This window comes from Phalangium opilio, unplaced genomic scaffold (assembly GCF_054372755.1).
Source record: "Phalangium opilio isolate 3A_F unplaced genomic scaffold, DU_Popi_V2 ptg000352l_1, whole genome shotgun sequence".
NCBI classification, from domain to species: Eukaryota; Metazoa; Arthropoda; class Arachnida; order Opiliones; family Phalangiidae; genus Phalangium; species Phalangium opilio.
This window is the reverse complement of record NW_028324228.1, coordinates 8,575,433-8,590,971: the sequence shown is the minus strand read 5'-3', so window position 1 is coordinate 8,590,971 and position 15,539 is coordinate 8,575,433. Positions and strand designations below refer to the sequence as shown.

Genomic DNA, 15,539 nt, shown 5'->3' with positions numbered 1-15,539 from the left:
TTTTTTAAAAATATCTGACGAACATTTAATTTTTGGGCTTCCGTGGCGCAATGGTTAGCGCGTTCAGCTGTTATTCAAAAGGTTTGTGGTTCGAGCCCATCCGGGAGCGGTGTTTTGAAGTCTCGGATGTGACGTAAAAAGTCAGAGTTTTTCCACAATACCTGACGACCATTTCATTTCTGAGCTTCCTTGGCTCGAAGGTTAGCGCGTTCGGCTGTTAACCGAAAGGTTGGTGGTTCGAGCCCACCCGGGAGCGGTGTTGTGAGATCTCACATGTAACGTAAAAATCCAAAGTTTTTCCACAATACCTGACGAACATTTAATCTTTGGGCTTCCGTTGCGCAATGGTTAACGCCGTCGGCTGTTAACCGAAAGGTTGGTGGTTCGAGCCCATCCGGGAGCGGTGTTGTGAGGTCATAGATGTAACGTAAAATTCAGAGTTTTTAAAAATATCTGACGAACATTTAATTTTTGGGCTTCCGTGGCGCAATGGTTAGCGCATTCAGCTGTTATTCAAAAGGTTTGTGGTTCGAGCCCATCCGGGAGCGGTGTTTTGAAGTCTCGGATGTGACGTAAAAAGTCAGAGTTTTTCCACAATACCTGACGACCATTTCATTTCTGAGCTTCCTTGGCTCGAAGGTTAGCGCGTTCGGATGTTAACCAAAAGGTTGGTGGTTCGAGCCCACCCGGCTGCCGTGTTGTGAGATCTCAAACGTAATGTCAAATGCGAAAGTTTTTCCACAATACCTGACGAACATTTAATCTTTGGGCTTCCGTGGCGCAATGGTTAGCGCGTTCGGCTGTTAACTGAAAGGTTGGTGGTTCGAGACCATCCGGGAGCGGTGTTGTGAGGTCTCAGATGAGACGTAAAAAGTCAAAGTTTTTCCACAATACCTGACGAACATTTAATCTTTGGGCTTCCGTGGCGCAATGGTTAGCGCGTTCGGCTGTTAACCGAAAGGTTGGTGGTTCGAGCCCACCCGGGAGCGGTGTTGTGAAATCTCACATGTAACGTAAAAATCCAAAGTTTTTCCACAATACCTGACGAACATTTTATCTTTGGGCTTCCGTTAAGCAATGGTTAACGCCGTCGGCTGTTAACCGAAAGGTTGGTGGTTCGAGCCCATCCGTGAGCGGTGTTGTGAGGTCTGAGATATGACGTAAAAAGTCAAAGTTTTTCCACAATACCTGACGAACATTTAATCTTTGGGCTTCCGTTGCGCAATGGTTAACGCCGTCGGCTGTTAACCGAAAGGTTGGTGGTTCGAGCCCACCCAAGAGCGGTGTTGTGAAATCTCACATGTAACGTAAAAATCCAAAGTTTTTCCACAATACCTGACGAACATTTAATCGTTGGGCTTCCGTGGCGCAATGGTTAGCGCGTTCGGCTGTTAACCGAAAGGTTGGTGGTTCGAGCCCACCCGGGAGCGGTGTTGTGAAATCTCACAGGTAACGTAAAACTCAGAGTTTTTTAAAAATACCTGACGAACATTTAATTTTTGGGCTTCCGTGGCGCAATGGTTAGCGCGTTCGGCTGTTAACCGAAAGGTTAGTGGTTCGAGCCCATCCGTGAGCGGTGTTGTGAGGTCTGAGATATGACGTAAAAAGTCAAAGTTTTTCCACAATACCTGACGAACACTTAATCTTTGGGCTTCCGTTGCGCAATGGTTAACGCCGTCGGCTGTTAACCGAAAGGTTGGTGGTTCGAGCCCACCCAAGAGCGGTGTTGTGAAATCTCACATGTAACGTAAAAATCCAAAGTTTTTCCACAATACCTGACGAACATTTAATCGTTGGGCTTCTGTGGCGCAATGGTTAGCGCGTTCGGCTGTTAACAGAAAGGTTGGTGGTTCGAGCCCACCCGGGAGCGGTGTTGTGAGCTCTCACATGTAACGTAAAAAGCCAAAGTGTTTCCACAATACCCGACGACCATTTAATTTTTGGGCTTCCGTGGCGCAATGGTTAGCGCGTTCGGCTGTTAACCGAAAGGTTAGTGGTTCGAGCCCATCCGTGAGCGGTGTTGTGAGGTCTCAGATGTGACGTAAAAAGTCAAAGTTTTTCCACAATACCTGACGAACATTTAATCTTTGGGCTTCCGTTGCGCAATGGTTAACGCCGTCGGCTGTTAACCGAAAGGTTGGTGATTCGAGCCCATCCGGGAGCGGTGTTGTGAGGTCATAGATGTAACGTAAAATTCAGAGTTTTTAAAAATATCTGACGAACATTTAATTTTTGGGCTTCCGTGGCGCAATGGTTAGCGCATTCAGCTGTTATTCAAAAGGTTTGTGGTTCGAGCCCATCCGGGAGCGGTGTTTTGAAGTCTCGGATGTGACGTAAAAAGTCAGAGTTTTTCCACAATACCTGACGACCATTTCATTTCTGAGCTTCCTTGGCTCGAAGGTTAGCGCGTTCGGATGTTAACCAAAAGGTTGGTGGTTCGAGCCCACCCGGCTGCCGTGTTGTGAAGTCTCAAATGTAACGTAAAAAGCCAAAGTTTTTCCACAATACCTGACGACCGTTTAATTTTTGAGCTTCCGTGGCGCAATGGTTAGCGCGTTCGGCTGTTAACCGAAAGGTTGGTGGTTCGAGCCCACCCGGGAGCGGTGTTGTGAGATCTCAAACGTAATGTCAAATGCGAAAGTTTTTCCACAATACCTGACGAACATTTAATCTTTGGGCTTCCGTGGCGCAATGGTTAGCGCGTTCGGCTGTTAACTGAAAGGTTGGTGGTTCGAGACCATCCGGGAGCGGTGTTGTGAGGTCTCAGATGTGACGTAAAAAGTCAAAGTTTTTCCACAATACCTGACGAACATTTAATCTTTGGGCTTCCGTGGCGCAATGGTTAGCGCGTTCGGCTGTTAACCGAAAGGTTGGTGGTTCGAGCCCACCCGGGAGCGGTGTTGTGAAATCTCACATGTAACGTAAAAATCCAAAGTTTTTCCACAATACCTGACGAACATTTTATCTTTGGGCTTCCGTTGCGCAATGGTTAACGCCGTCGGCTGTTAACCGAAAGGTTGGTGGTTCGAGCCCATCCGTGAGCGGTGTTGTGAGGTCTGAGATATGACGTAAAAAGTCAAAGTTTTTCCACAATACCTGACGAACATTTAATCTTTGGGCTTCCGTTGCGCAATGGTTAACGCCGTCGGCTGTTAACCGAAAGGTTGGTGGTTCGAGCCCACCCAAGAGCGGTGTTGTGAAATCTCACATGTAACGTAAAAATCCAAAGTTTTTCCACAATACCTGACGACCATTTAATCGTTGGGCTTCCGTGGCGCAATGGTTAGCGCGTTCGGCTGTTAACCGAAAGGTTGGTGGTTCGAGCCCACCCGGGAGCGGTGTTGTGAAATCTCACAGGTAACGTAAAACTCAGAGTTTTTTAAAAATACCTGACGAACATTTAATCTTTGGGCTTCTGTGGCGCAATGGTTAGCGCGTTCGGCTGTTAACAGAAAGGTTGGTGGTTCGAGCCCACCCGGGAGCAGTGTTGTGAGCTCTCACATGTAACGTAAAAAGCCAAAGTGTTTCCACAATACCCGACGACCATTTAATTTTTGGGCTTCCGTGGCGCAATGGTTAGCGCGTTCGGCTGTTAACCGAAAGGTTAGTGGTTCGAGCCCATCCGTGAGCGGTGTTGTGAGGTCTCAGATGTGACGTAAAAAGTCAAAGTTTTTCCACAATACCTGACGAACATTTAATCTTTGGGCTTCCGTTGCGCAATGGTTAACGCCGTCGGCTGTTAACCGAAAGGTTGGTGGTTCGAGCCCACCCAAGAGCGGTGTTGTGAAATCTCACATGTAACGTAAAAATCCAAAGTTTTTCCACAATATCTGACGAACATTTAATCGTTGGGCTTCCGTGGCGCAATGGTTAGCGCGTTCGGCTGTTAACCGAAAGGTTGGTGGTTCGAGCCCACCCGGGAGCGGTGTTGTGAAATCTCACAGGTAACGTAAAACTCCAAAGTTTTTCCACAATACCTGACGAACATTTAATCTTTGGGCTTCCGATGCGCAATGGTTAACGCCGTCGGCTGTTAACCGAAAGGTTGGTGGTTCGTGCCCATCCGGGAGCTGTGTTGTGAGGTCTTAGATGTAACGTAAAATTCACAGTTTTTTAAAAATAACTGACGAACATTTAATTTTTGGGCTTCCGTGGCGCAATGGTTAGAGCGTTCAGCTGTTATTCAAAAGGTTTGTGGTTCGAGCCCATCCGGGAGCGGTGTTGTGAAGTCTCAGATGTGACGTAAATAGTCAAAGTTTTTCCACAATACCTAACGAACATTTAATCTTTGGGCTTCCGTTGCACAATGGTTAACGCCGTCGGCTGTTAACCGAAAGGTTGGTGGTTCGAGCCCATCCTGGAGCGGTGTTGTGAGGTCTTAGATGTAACGTAAAATTCAGAGTTTTTTAAAAATAACTGACGAACATTTAATTTTTGGTCTTCCGTGGCGCAATGGTTAGAGCGTTCTGCTGTTATTCAAAAGGTTTGTGGTTCGAGCCCATCCGGGAGCGGTGTTGTGAAGTCTCAGATGTGACGTAAAAAGTCAAAGTTTTTCCACAATACCTGACGACCGTTTAATCTTTGGGCTTCCGTGGCGCAATGGTTAGCGCGTTCGGCTGTTAACCGAAAGGTTGGTGGCTCGAGCCCACCCGGGAGCGGTGTTGTGAAATCTCACATGTAACGTAAAAATCCAAAGTTTTTCCACAATACCTGACGAACATTTAATCTTTGGGCTTCCGTTGCGCAATGGTTAACGCCGTCGGCTGTTAACCGAAAGGTTGGTGGTTCGAGCCCATCCGGGAGCGGTGTTGTGAGGTCATAGATGTAACGTAAAATTCAGAGTTTTTCCACAATACCTGACGAACATTTAATCTTTGGGCTTCCGTGGCGCAATGGTTAGCGCGTTCGGCTGTTAACTGAAAGGTTGGTGGTTTGAGCCCATCCGGGAGCGGTGTTGTGAGGTCTTAGATGTAACGTAAAATTCAGAGTTTTTTAAAAATAACTGACGAACATTTAATTTTTGGGCTTCCGTGGCGCAATGGTTAGCGCGTTCGGCTGTTAACCGAAAGGTTGGTGGTTCGAGCCCATCCGGGAGCGGTGTTGTGAGGTCTTAGATGTAACGTAAAATTCAGAGTTTTTTAAAAATACCTGACGAACATTTAATCTTTGGGCTTCTGTGGCGCAATGGTTAGCGCGTTCGGCTGTTAACAGAAAGGTTGGTGGTTCGAGCCCACCCGGGAGCGGTGTTGTGAGCTCTCACATGTAACGTAAAAAGCCAAAGTGTTTCCACAATACCCGACGACCATTTAATTTTTGGGCTTCCGTGGCGCAATGGTTAGCGCGTTCGGCTGTTAACCGAAAGGTTGGTGGTTCGAGCCCACCCAAGAGCGGTGTTGTGAAATCTCACATGTAACGTAAAAATCCAAAGTTTTTCCACAATACCTGACGAACATTTAATCGTTGGGCTTCCATGGCGCAATGGTTAGCGCGTTCGGCTGTTAATCGAAAGGTTGGTGGTTCGAGCCCACCCGGGAGCGGTGTTGTGAAATCTCACAGGTAACGTAAAACTCAGAGTTTTTTAAAAATACCTGACGAACATTTAATCTTTGGGCTTCTGTGGCGCAATGGTTAGCGCGTTCGGCTGTTAACAGAAAGGTTGGTGGTTCGAGCCCACCCGGGAGCGGTGTTGTGAGCTCTCACATGTAACGTAAAATGCCAAAGTGTTTCCACAATACCCGACGACCATTTAATTTTTGGGCTTCCGTGGCGCAATGGTTAGCGCGTTCGGCTGTTAACCGAAAGGTTAGTGGTTCGAGCCCATCCGTGAGCGGTGTTGTGAGGTCTCAGATGTGACGTAAAAAGTCAAAGTTTTTCCACAATACCTGACGAACATTTAATCTTTGGGCTTCCGTTGCGCAATGGTTAACGCCGTCGGCGGTTAACCGAGAGGTTGGTGGTTCGAACCCACCCAAGAGCGGTGTTGTGAAATCTCACATGTAACGTAAAAATCCAAAGTTTTTCCACAATACCTGACGAACATTTAATCTTTGGGCTTCCGTTGCACAATGGTTAACGCCGTCGGCTGTTAACCGAAAGGTTGGTGGTTCGAGCCCATCCGGGAGCGGTGTTGTGAGGTCTTAGATGTAACGTAAAATTCAGAGTTTTTTAAAAATAACTGACGAACATTTAATTTTTGGTCTTCCGTGGCGCAATGGTTAGAGCGTTCTGCTGTTATTCAAAAGGTTTGTGGTTCGAGCCCATCCGGGAGCGGTGTTGTGAAGTCTCAGATGTGACGTAAAAAGTCAAAGTTTTTCCACAATACCTGACGACCGTTTAATCTTTGGGCTTCCGTGGCGCAATGGTTAGCGCGTTCGGCTGTTAACCGAAAGGTTGGTGGCTCGAGCCCACCCGGGAGCGGTGTTGTGAAATCTCACATGTAACGTAAAAATCCAAAGTTTTTCCACAATACCTGACGAACATTTAATCTTTGGGCTTCCGTTGCGCAATGGTTAACGCCGTCGGCTGTTAACCGAAAGGTTGGTGGTTCGAGCCCATCCGGGAGCGGTGTTGTGAGGTCATAGATGTAACGTAAAATTCAGAGTTTTTCCACAATACCTGACGAACATTTAATCTTTGGGCTTCCGTGGCGCAATGGTTAGCGCGTTCGGCTGTTAACTGAAAGGTTGGTGGTTCGAGACCATCCGGGAGCGGTGTTGTGAGGTCTCAGATGTGACGTAAAAAGTCAAAGTTTTTCCACAATACCTGACGAACATTTAATTTTTGGGCTTCCGTGGCGCAATGGTTAGCGCGTTCGGCTGTTAACCGAAAGGTTGGTGGTTCGAGCCCACCCGGGAGCGGTGTTGTGAAATCTCACATGTAACGTAAAAATCCAAAGTTTTTCCACAATACCTGACGAACATTTTATCTTTGGGCTTCCGTTGCGCAATGGTTAACGCCGTCGGCTGTTAACCGAAAGGTTGGTGGTTCAAGCCCATCCGGGAGCGGTGTTGTGAGGTCTTAGATGTAACGTAAAATTCAGAGTTTTTTAAAAATAACTGACGAACATTTAATTTTTGGGCTTCTGTGGCGCAATGGTTAGCGCGTTCGGCTGTTAACAGAAAGGTTGGTGGTTCGAGCCCACCCGGGAGCGGTGTTGTGAGCTCTCACATGTAACGTAAAAAGCCAAAGTGTTTCCACAATACCCGACGACCATTTAATTTTTGGGCTTCCGTGGCGCAATGGTTAGCGCGTTCGGCTGTTAACCGCAAGGTTGGTGGTTCGAGCCCATCCGTGAGCGGTGTTGTGAGGTCTGAGATGTGACGTAAAAAGTCAAAATTTTTCCACAATACCTGACGAACATTTAATCTTTGGGCTTCCGTTGCGCAATGGTTAACGCCGTCGGCTGTTAACCGAAAGGTTGGTGGTTCGAGCCCACCCAAGAGCGGTGTTGTGAAATCTCACATGTAACGTAAAAATCCAAAGTTTTTCCACAATACCTGACGAACATTTAATCGTTGGGCTTCCGTGGCGCAATGGTTAGCGCGTTCGGCTGTTAACCGAAAGGTTGGTGGTTCGAGCCCACCCGGGAGCGGTGTTGTGAAATCTCACAGGTAACGTAAAACTCAGAGTTTTTTAAAAATACCTGACGAACATTTAATCTTTGGGCTTCTGTGGCGCAATGGTTAGCGCGTTCGGCTGTTAACAGAAAGGTTGGTGGTTCGAGCCCACCCGGGAGCGGTGTTGTGAGCTCTCACATGTAACGTAAAATGCCAAAGTGTTTCCACAATACCCGACGACCATTTAATTTTTGGGCTTCCGTGGCGCAATGGTTAGCGCGTTCGGCTGTTAACCGAAAGGTTAGTGGTTCGAGCCCATCCGTGAGCGGTGTTGTGAGGTCTCAGATGTGACGTAAAAAGTCAAAGTTTTTCCACAATACCTGACGAACATTTAATCTTTGGGCTTCCGTTGCGCAATGGTTAACGCCGTCGGCTGTTAACCGAGAGGTTGGTGGTTCGAACCCACCCAAGAGCGGTGTTGTGAAATCTCACATGTGACGTAAAAATCCAAAGTTTTTCCACAATACCTGACGAACATTTAATCTTTGGGCTTCCGTTGCACAATGGTTAACGCCGTCGGCTGTTAACCGAAAGGTTGGTGGTTCGAGCCCATCCGGGAGCGGTGTTGTGAGGTCTTAGATGTAACGTAAAAATCCAAAGTTTTTCCACAATACCTGACGAACATTTAATCTTTGGGCTTCCGTTGCGCAATGGTTAACGCCGTCGGCTGTTAACCGAAAGGTTGGTGGTTCGAGCCCATCCGGGAGCGGTGTTGTGAAATCTCACATGTAACGTAAAAATCCAAAGTTTTTCCACAATACCTGACGAACATTTAATCTTTGGGCTTCCGTTGCGCAATGGTTAACGCCGTCGGCTGTTAACCGAAAGGTTGGTGGTTCGAGCCCATCCGGGAGCGGTGTTGTGAGGTCATAGATGTAACGTAAAATTCAGAGTTTTTCCACAATACCTGACGAACATTTAATCTTTGGGCTTCCGTGGCGCAATGGTTAGCGCGTTCGGCTGTTAACTGAAAGGTTGGTGGTTCGAGACCATCCGGGAGCGGTGTTGTGAGGTCTCAGATGTGACGTAAAAAGTCAAAGTTTTTCCACAATACCTGACGAACATTTAATTTTTGGGCTTCCGTGGCGCAATGGTTAGCGCGCTCGGCTGTTAACCGAAAGGTTGGTGGTTCGAGCCCACCCGGGAGCGGTGTTGTGAAATCTCACATGTAACGTAAAAATCCAAAGTTTTTCCACAATACCTGACGAACATTTTATCTTTGGGCTTCCGTTGCGCAATGGTTAACGCCGTCGGCTGTTAACCGAAAGGTTGGTGGTTCAAGCCCATCCGGGAGCGGTGTTGTGAGGTCTTAGATGTAACGTAAAATTCAGAGTTTTTTAAAAATAACTGACGAACATTTAATTTTTGGGCTTCCGTGGCGCAATGGTTAGCGCGTTCGGCTGTTAACCGAAAGGTTGGTGGTTCGAGCCCATCCGGGAGCGGTGTTGTGAGGTCTTAGATGTAACGTAAAATTCAGAGTTTTTTAAAAATACCTGACGAACATTTAATCTTTGGGCTTCTGTGGCGCAATGGTTAGCGCGTTCGGCTGTTAACAGAAAGGTTGGTGGTTCGAGCCCACCCGGGAGCAGTGTTGTGAAATCTCACATGTAACGTAAAAATCCAAAGTTTTTCCACAATACGACGAACATTTTATCTTTGGGCTTCCGTTGCGCAATGGTTAACGCCGTCGGCTGTTAACCGAAAGGTTGGTGGTTCGAGCCCATCCGGGAGCGGTGTTGTGAGGTCTTAGATGTAACGTAAAATTCAGAGTTTTTTAAAAATAACTGACGAACATTTAATTTTTGGGCTTCCGTGGCGCAATGGTTAGCGCGTTCGGCTGTTAACCGAAAGGTTGGTGGTTCGAGCCCATCCGGGAGCGGTGTTGTGAGGTCTTAGATGTAACGTAAAATTCAGAGTTTTTTAAAAATACCTGACGAACATTTAATCTTTGGGCTTCTGTGGCGCAATGGTTAGCGCGTTCGGCTGTTAACAGAAAGGTTGGTGGTTCGAGCCCACCCGGGAGCGGTGTTGTGAGCTCTCACATGTAACGTAAAAAGCCAAAGTGTTTCCACAATACCCGACGACCATTTAATTTTTGGGCTTCCGTGGCGCAATGGTTAGCGCGTTCGGCTGTTAACCGAAAGGTTGGTGGTTCGAGCCCACCCGGGAGCGGTGTTGTGAAATCTCACAGGTAACGTAAAACTCAGAGTTTTTTAAAAATACCTGACGAACATTTAATCTTTGGGCTTCTGTGGCGCAATGGTTAGCGCGTTCGGCTGTTAACAGAAAGGTTGGTGGTTCGAGCCCACCCGGGAGCAGTGTTGTGAGCTCTCACATGTAACGTAAAAAGCCAAAGTGTTTCCACAATACCCGACGACCATTTAATTTTTGGGCTTCCGTGGCGCAATGGTTAGCGCGTTCGGCTGTTAACCGAAAGGTTAGTGGTTCGAGCCCATCCGTGAGCGGTGTTTTGATGTCTCAGATGTGACGTAAAAAGTCAAAGTTTTTCCACAATACCTGACGAACATTTAATCTTTGGGCTTCCGTTGCGCAATGGTTAACGCCGTCGGCTGTTAACCGAAAGGTTGGTGGTTCGAGCCCACCCAAGAGCGGTGTTGTGAAATCTCACATGTAACGTAAAAATCCAAAGTTTTTCCACAATATCTGACGAACATTTAATCGTTGGGCTTCCGTGGCGCAATGGTTAGCGCGTTCGGCTGTTAACTGAAAGGTTGGTGGTTCGAGCCCACCCGGGAGCGGTGTTGTGAAATCTCACAGGTAACGTAAAACTCCAAAGTTTTTCCACAATACCTGACGAACATTTAATCTTTGGGCTTCCGTTGCGCAATGGTTAACGCCGTCGGCTGTTAACCGAAAGGTTGGTGGTTCGTGCCCATCCGGGAGCTGTGTTGTGAGGTCTTAGATGTAACGTAAAATTCACAGTTTTTTAAAAATAACTGACGAACATTTAATTTTTGGGCTTCCGTGGCGCAATGGTTAGAGCGTTCAGCTGTTATTCAAAAGGTTTGTGGTTCGAGCCCATCCGGGAGCGGTGTTGTGAAGTCTCAGATGTGACGTAAATAGTCAAAGTTTTTCCACAATACCTAACGAACATTTAATCTTTGGGCTTCCGTTGCACAATGGTTAACGCCGTCGGCTGTTAACCGAAAGGTTGGTGGTTCGAGCCCATCCGGGAGCGGTGTTGTGAGGTCTTAGATGTAACGTAAAATTCAGAGTTTTTTAAAAATAACTGACGAACATTTAATTTTTGGTCTTCCGTGGCGCAATGGTTAGAGCGTTCTGCTGTTATTCAAAAGGTTTGTGGTTCGAGCCCATCCGGGAGCGGTGTTGTGAAGTCTCAGATGTGACGTAAAAAGTAAAAGTTTTTCCACAATACCTGACGACCGTTTAATCTTTGGGCTTCCGTGGCGCAATGGTTAGCGCGTTCGGCTGTTAACCGAAAGGTTGGTGGCTCGAGCCCACCCGGGAGCGGTGTTGTGAAATCTCACATGTAACGTAAAAATCCAAAGTTTTTCCACAATACCTGACGAACATTTAATCTTTGGGCTTCCGTTGCGCAATGGTTAACGCCGTCGGCTGTTAACCGAAAGGTTGGTGGTTCGAGCCCATCCGGGAGCGGTGTTGTGAGGTCATAGATGTAACGTAAAATTCAGAGTTTTTCCACAATACCTGACGAACATTTAATCTTTGGGCTTCCGTGGCGCAATGGTTAGCGCGTTCGGCTGTTAACTGAAAGGTTGGTGGTTCGAGACCATCCGGGAGCGGTGTTGTGAGGTCTCAGATGTGACGTAAAAAGTCAAAGTTTTTCCACAATACCTGACGAACATTTAATTTTTGGGCTTCCGTGGCGCAATGGTTAGCGCGCTCGGCTGTTAACCGAAAGGTTGGTGGTTCGAGCCCACCCGGGAGCGGTGTTGTGAAATCTCACATGTAACGTAAAAATCCAAAGTTTTTCCACAATACCTGACGAACATTTTATCTTTGGGCTTCCGTTGCGCAATGGTTAACGCCGTCGGCTGTTAACCGAAAGGTTGGTGGTTCAAGCCCATCCGGGAGCGGTGTTGTGAGGTCTTAGATGTAACGTAAAATTCAGAGTTTTTTAAAAATAACTGACGAACATTTAATTTTTGGGCTTCCGTGGCGCAATGGTTAGCGCGTTCGGCTGTTAACCGAAAGGTTGGTGGTTCGAGCCCATCCGGGAGCGGTGTTGTGAGGTCTTAGATGTAACGTAAAATTCAGAGTTTTTTAAAAATACCTGACGAACATTTAATCTTTGGGCTTCTGTGGCGCAATGGTTAGCGCGTTCGGCTGTTAACAGAAAGGTTGGTGGTTCGAGCCCACCCGGGAGCGGTGTTGTGAGCTCTCACATGTAACGTAAAAAGCCAAAGTGTTTCCACAATACCCGACGAACATTTTATCTTTGGGCTTCCGTTGCGCAATGGTTAGCGCGTTCGGCTGTTAACCGAAAGGTTGGTGGTTCGAGCCCATCCGTGAGCGGTGTTGTGAGGTCTGAGATGTGACGTAAAAAGTCAAAGTTTTTCCACAACACCTGACGAACATTTAATTTTTGGGCTTCCGTTGCGCAATGGTTAACGCCGTCGGCTGTTAACCGAAAGGTTGGTGGTTCGAGCCCACCCAAGAGCGGTGTTGTGAAATCTCACATGTAACGTAAAAATCCAAAGTTTTTCCACAATACCTGACGAACATTTAATCGTTGGGCTTCTGTGGCGCAATGGTTAGCGCGTTCGGCTGTTAACCGAAAGGTTGGTGGTTCGAGCCCACCCGGGAGCGGTGTTGTGAGCTCTCACATGTAACGTAAAAAGCCAAAGTGTTTCCACAATACCCGACGACCATTTAATTTTTGGGCTTCCGTGGCGCAATGGTTAGCGCGTTCGGCTGTTAACCGAAAGGTTGGTGGTTCGAGCCCACCCGGGAGCGGTGTTGTGAAATCTCACAGGTAACGTAAAACTCAGAGTTTTTTAAAAATACCTGACGAACATTTAATCTTTGGGCTTCTGTGGCGCAATGGTTAGCGCGTTCGGCTGTTAACAGAAAGGTTGGTGGTTCGAGCCCACCCGGGAGCAGTGTTGTGAGCTCTCACATGTAACGTAAAAAGCCAAAGTGTTTCCACAATACCCGACGACCATTTAATTTTTGGGCTTCCGTGGCGCAATGGTTAGCGCGTTCGGCTGTTAACCGAAAGGTTAGTGGTTCGAGCCCATCCGTGAGCGGTGTTTTGATGTCTCAGATGTGACGTAAAAAGTCAAAGTTTTTCCACAATACCTGACGAACATTTAATCTTTGGGCTTCCGTTGCGCAATGGTTAACGCCGTCGGCTGTTAACCGAAAGGTTGGTGGTTCGAGCCCACCCAAGAGCGGTGTTGTGAAATCTCACATGTAACGTAAAAATCCAAAGTTTTTCCACAATATCTGACGAACATTTAATCGTTGGGCTTCCGTGGCGCAATGGTTAGCGCGTTCGGCTGTTAACTGAAAGGTTGGTGGTTCGAGCCCACCCGGGAGCGGTGTTGTGAAATCTCACAGGTAACGTAAAACTCCAAAGTTTTTCCACAATACCTGACGAACATTTAATCTTTGGGCTTCCGTTGCGCAATGGTTAACGCCGTCGGCTGTTAACCGAAAGGTTGGTGGTTCGTGCCCATCCGGGAGCTGTGTTGTGAGGTCTTAGATGTAACGTAAAATTCACAGTTTTTTAAAAATAACTGACGAACATTTAATTTTTGGGCTTCCGTGGCGCAATGGTTAGAGCGTTCTGCTGTTATTCAAAAGGTTTGTGGTTCGAACCCATCCGGGAGCGGTGTTGTGAAGTCTCAGATGTGACGTAAAAAGTCAAAGTTTTTCCACAATACCTGACGACCGTTTAATCTTTGGGCTTCCGTGGCGCAATGGTTAGCGCGTTCGGCTGTTAACCGAAAGGTTGGTGGCTCGAGCCCACCCGGGAGCGGTGTTGTGAAATCTCACATGTAACGTAAAAATCCAAAGTTTTTCCACAATACCTGACGAACATTTAATCTTTGGGCTTCCGTTGCGCAATGGTTAACGCCGTCGGCTGTTAACCGAAAGGTTGGTGGTTCGAGCCCATCCGGGAGCGGTGTTGTGAGGTCATAGATGTAACGTAAAATTCAGAGTTTTTCCACAATACCTGACGAACATTTAATCTTTGGGCTTCCGTGGCGCAATGGTTAGCGCGTTCGGCTGTTAACTGAAAGGTTGGTGGTTCGAGACCATCCGGGAGCGGTGTTGTGAGGTCTCAGATGTGACGTAAAAAGTCAAAGTTTTTCCACAATACCTGACGAACATTTAATTTTTGGGCTTCCGTGGCGCAATGGTTAGCGCGCTCGGCTGTTAACCGAAAGGTTGGTGGTTCGAGCCCACCCGGGAGCGGTGTTGTGAAATCTCACATGTAACGTAAAAATCCAAAGTTTTTCCACAATACCTGACGAACATTTTATCTTTGGGCTTCCGTTGCGCAATGGTTAACGCCGTCGGCTGTTAACCGAAAGGTTGGTGGTTCAAGCCCATCCGGGAGCGGTGTTGTGAGGTCTTAGATGTAACGTAAAATTCAGAGTTTTTTAAAAATAACTGACGAACATTTAATTTTTGGGCTTCCGTGGCGCAATGGTTAGCGCGTTCGGCTGTTAACCGAAAGGTTGGTGGTTCGAGCCCATCCGGGAGCGGTGTTGTGAGGTCTTAGATGTAACGTAAAATTCAGAGTTTTTTAAAAATACCTGACGAACATTTAATCTTTGGGCTTCTGTGGCGCAATGGTTAGCGCGTTCGGCTGTTAACAGAAAGGTTGGTGGTTCGAGCCCACGCGGGAGCGGTGTTGTGAGCTCTCACATGTAACGTAAAAAGCCAAAGTGTTTCCACAATACCCGACGAACATTTTATCTTTGGGCTTCCGTTGCGCAATGGTTAGCGCGTTCGGCTGTTAACCGAAAGGTTGGTGGTTCGAGCCCATCCGTGAGCGGTGTTGTGAGGTCTGAGATGTGACGTAAAAAGTCAAAGTTTTTCCACAACACCTGACGAACATTTAATTTTTGGGCTTCCGTTGCGCAATGGTTAACGCCGTCGGCTGTTAACCGAAAGGTTGGTGGTTCGAGCCCACCCAAGAGCGGTGTTGTGAAATCTCACATGTAACGTAAAAATCCAAAGTTTTTCCACAATACCTGACGAACATTTAATCGTTGGGCTTCTGTGGCGCAATGGTTAGCGCGTTCGGCTGTTAACCGAAAGGTTGGTGGTTCGAGCCCACCCGGGAGCGGTGTTGTGAGCTCTCACATGTAACGTAAAAAGCCAAAGTGTTTCCACAATACCCGACGACCATTTAATTTTTGGGCTTCCGTGGCGCAATGGTTAGCGCGTTCGGCTGTTAACCGAAAGGTTGGTGGTTCGAGCCCACCCGGGAGCGGTGTTGTGAAATCTCACAGGTAACGTAAAACTCAGAGTTTTTTAAAAATACCTGACGAACATTTAATCTTTGGGCTTCTGTGGCGCAATGGTTAGCGCGTTCGGCTGTTAACAGAAAGGTTGGTGGTTCGAGCCCACCCGGGAGCAGTGTTGTGAGCTCTCACATGTAACGTAAAAAGCCAAAGTGTTTCCACAATACCCGACGACCATTTAATTTTTGGGCTTCCGTGGCGCAATGGTTAGCGCGTTCGGCTGTTAACCGAAAGGTTAGTGGTTCGAGCCCATCCGTGAGCGGTGTTTTGATGTCTCAGATGTGACGTAAAAAGTCAAAGTTTTTCCACAATACCTGACGAACATTTAATCTTTGGGCTTCCGTTGCGCAATGGTTAACGCCGTCGGCTGTTAACCGAAAGGTTGGTGGTTCGAGCCCACCCAAGAGCGGTGTTGTGAAATCTCACATGTAACGTAAAA

General features: G+C 47.4%; 11 non-coding genes across 11 annotated transcripts; all 11 read left to right on the top strand.

The window, feature by feature from the left end:
* Positions 1–916: 916 nt before the first annotated feature.
* Positions 917–989, top strand: TRNAN-GUU (transfer RNA asparagine (anticodon GUU)). Its single transcript has one exon. It is a non-coding gene; the product is annotated as a tRNA-Asn (tRNA).
* A 368-nt stretch (positions 990–1,357) lies between these two features.
* TRNAN-GUU (transfer RNA asparagine (anticodon GUU)) lies at positions 1,358–1,430 on the top strand. Its single transcript has one exon. It is a non-coding gene; the product is annotated as a tRNA-Asn (tRNA).
* A 1,100-nt stretch (positions 1,431–2,530) lies between these two features.
* TRNAN-GUU (transfer RNA asparagine (anticodon GUU)) lies at positions 2,531–2,603 on the top strand. The gene has a single exon. It is a non-coding gene; the product is annotated as a tRNA-Asn (tRNA).
* Positions 2,604–2,824: 221 nt separating this feature from the next.
* On the top strand, positions 2,825–2,897 carry TRNAN-GUU (transfer RNA asparagine (anticodon GUU)). The gene has a single exon. It is a non-coding gene; the product is annotated as a tRNA-Asn (tRNA).
* Positions 2,898–3,265: 368 nt separating this feature from the next.
* Positions 3,266–3,338, top strand: TRNAN-GUU (transfer RNA asparagine (anticodon GUU)). The gene has a single exon. It is a non-coding gene; the product is annotated as a tRNA-Asn (tRNA).
* Positions 3,339–3,852: 514 nt separating this feature from the next.
* TRNAN-GUU (transfer RNA asparagine (anticodon GUU)) lies at positions 3,853–3,925 on the top strand. Its single transcript has one exon. It is a non-coding gene; the product is annotated as a tRNA-Asn (tRNA).
* Positions 3,926–6,784: 2,859 nt separating this feature from the next.
* Positions 6,785–6,857, top strand: TRNAN-GUU (transfer RNA asparagine (anticodon GUU)). Its single transcript has one exon. It is a non-coding gene; the product is annotated as a tRNA-Asn (tRNA).
* A 661-nt stretch (positions 6,858–7,518) lies between these two features.
* Positions 7,519–7,591, top strand: TRNAN-GUU (transfer RNA asparagine (anticodon GUU)). Its single transcript has one exon. It is a non-coding gene; the product is annotated as a tRNA-Asn (tRNA).
* A 2,124-nt stretch (positions 7,592–9,715) lies between these two features.
* TRNAN-GUU (transfer RNA asparagine (anticodon GUU)) lies at positions 9,716–9,788 on the top strand. The gene has a single exon. It is a non-coding gene; the product is annotated as a tRNA-Asn (tRNA).
* A 2,714-nt stretch (positions 9,789–12,502) lies between these two features.
* TRNAN-GUU (transfer RNA asparagine (anticodon GUU)) lies at positions 12,503–12,575 on the top strand. Its single transcript has one exon. It is a non-coding gene; the product is annotated as a tRNA-Asn (tRNA).
* A 2,421-nt stretch (positions 12,576–14,996) lies between these two features.
* On the top strand, positions 14,997–15,069 carry TRNAN-GUU (transfer RNA asparagine (anticodon GUU)). The gene has a single exon. It is a non-coding gene; the product is annotated as a tRNA-Asn (tRNA).
* Positions 15,070–15,539: the final 470 nt, after the last annotated feature.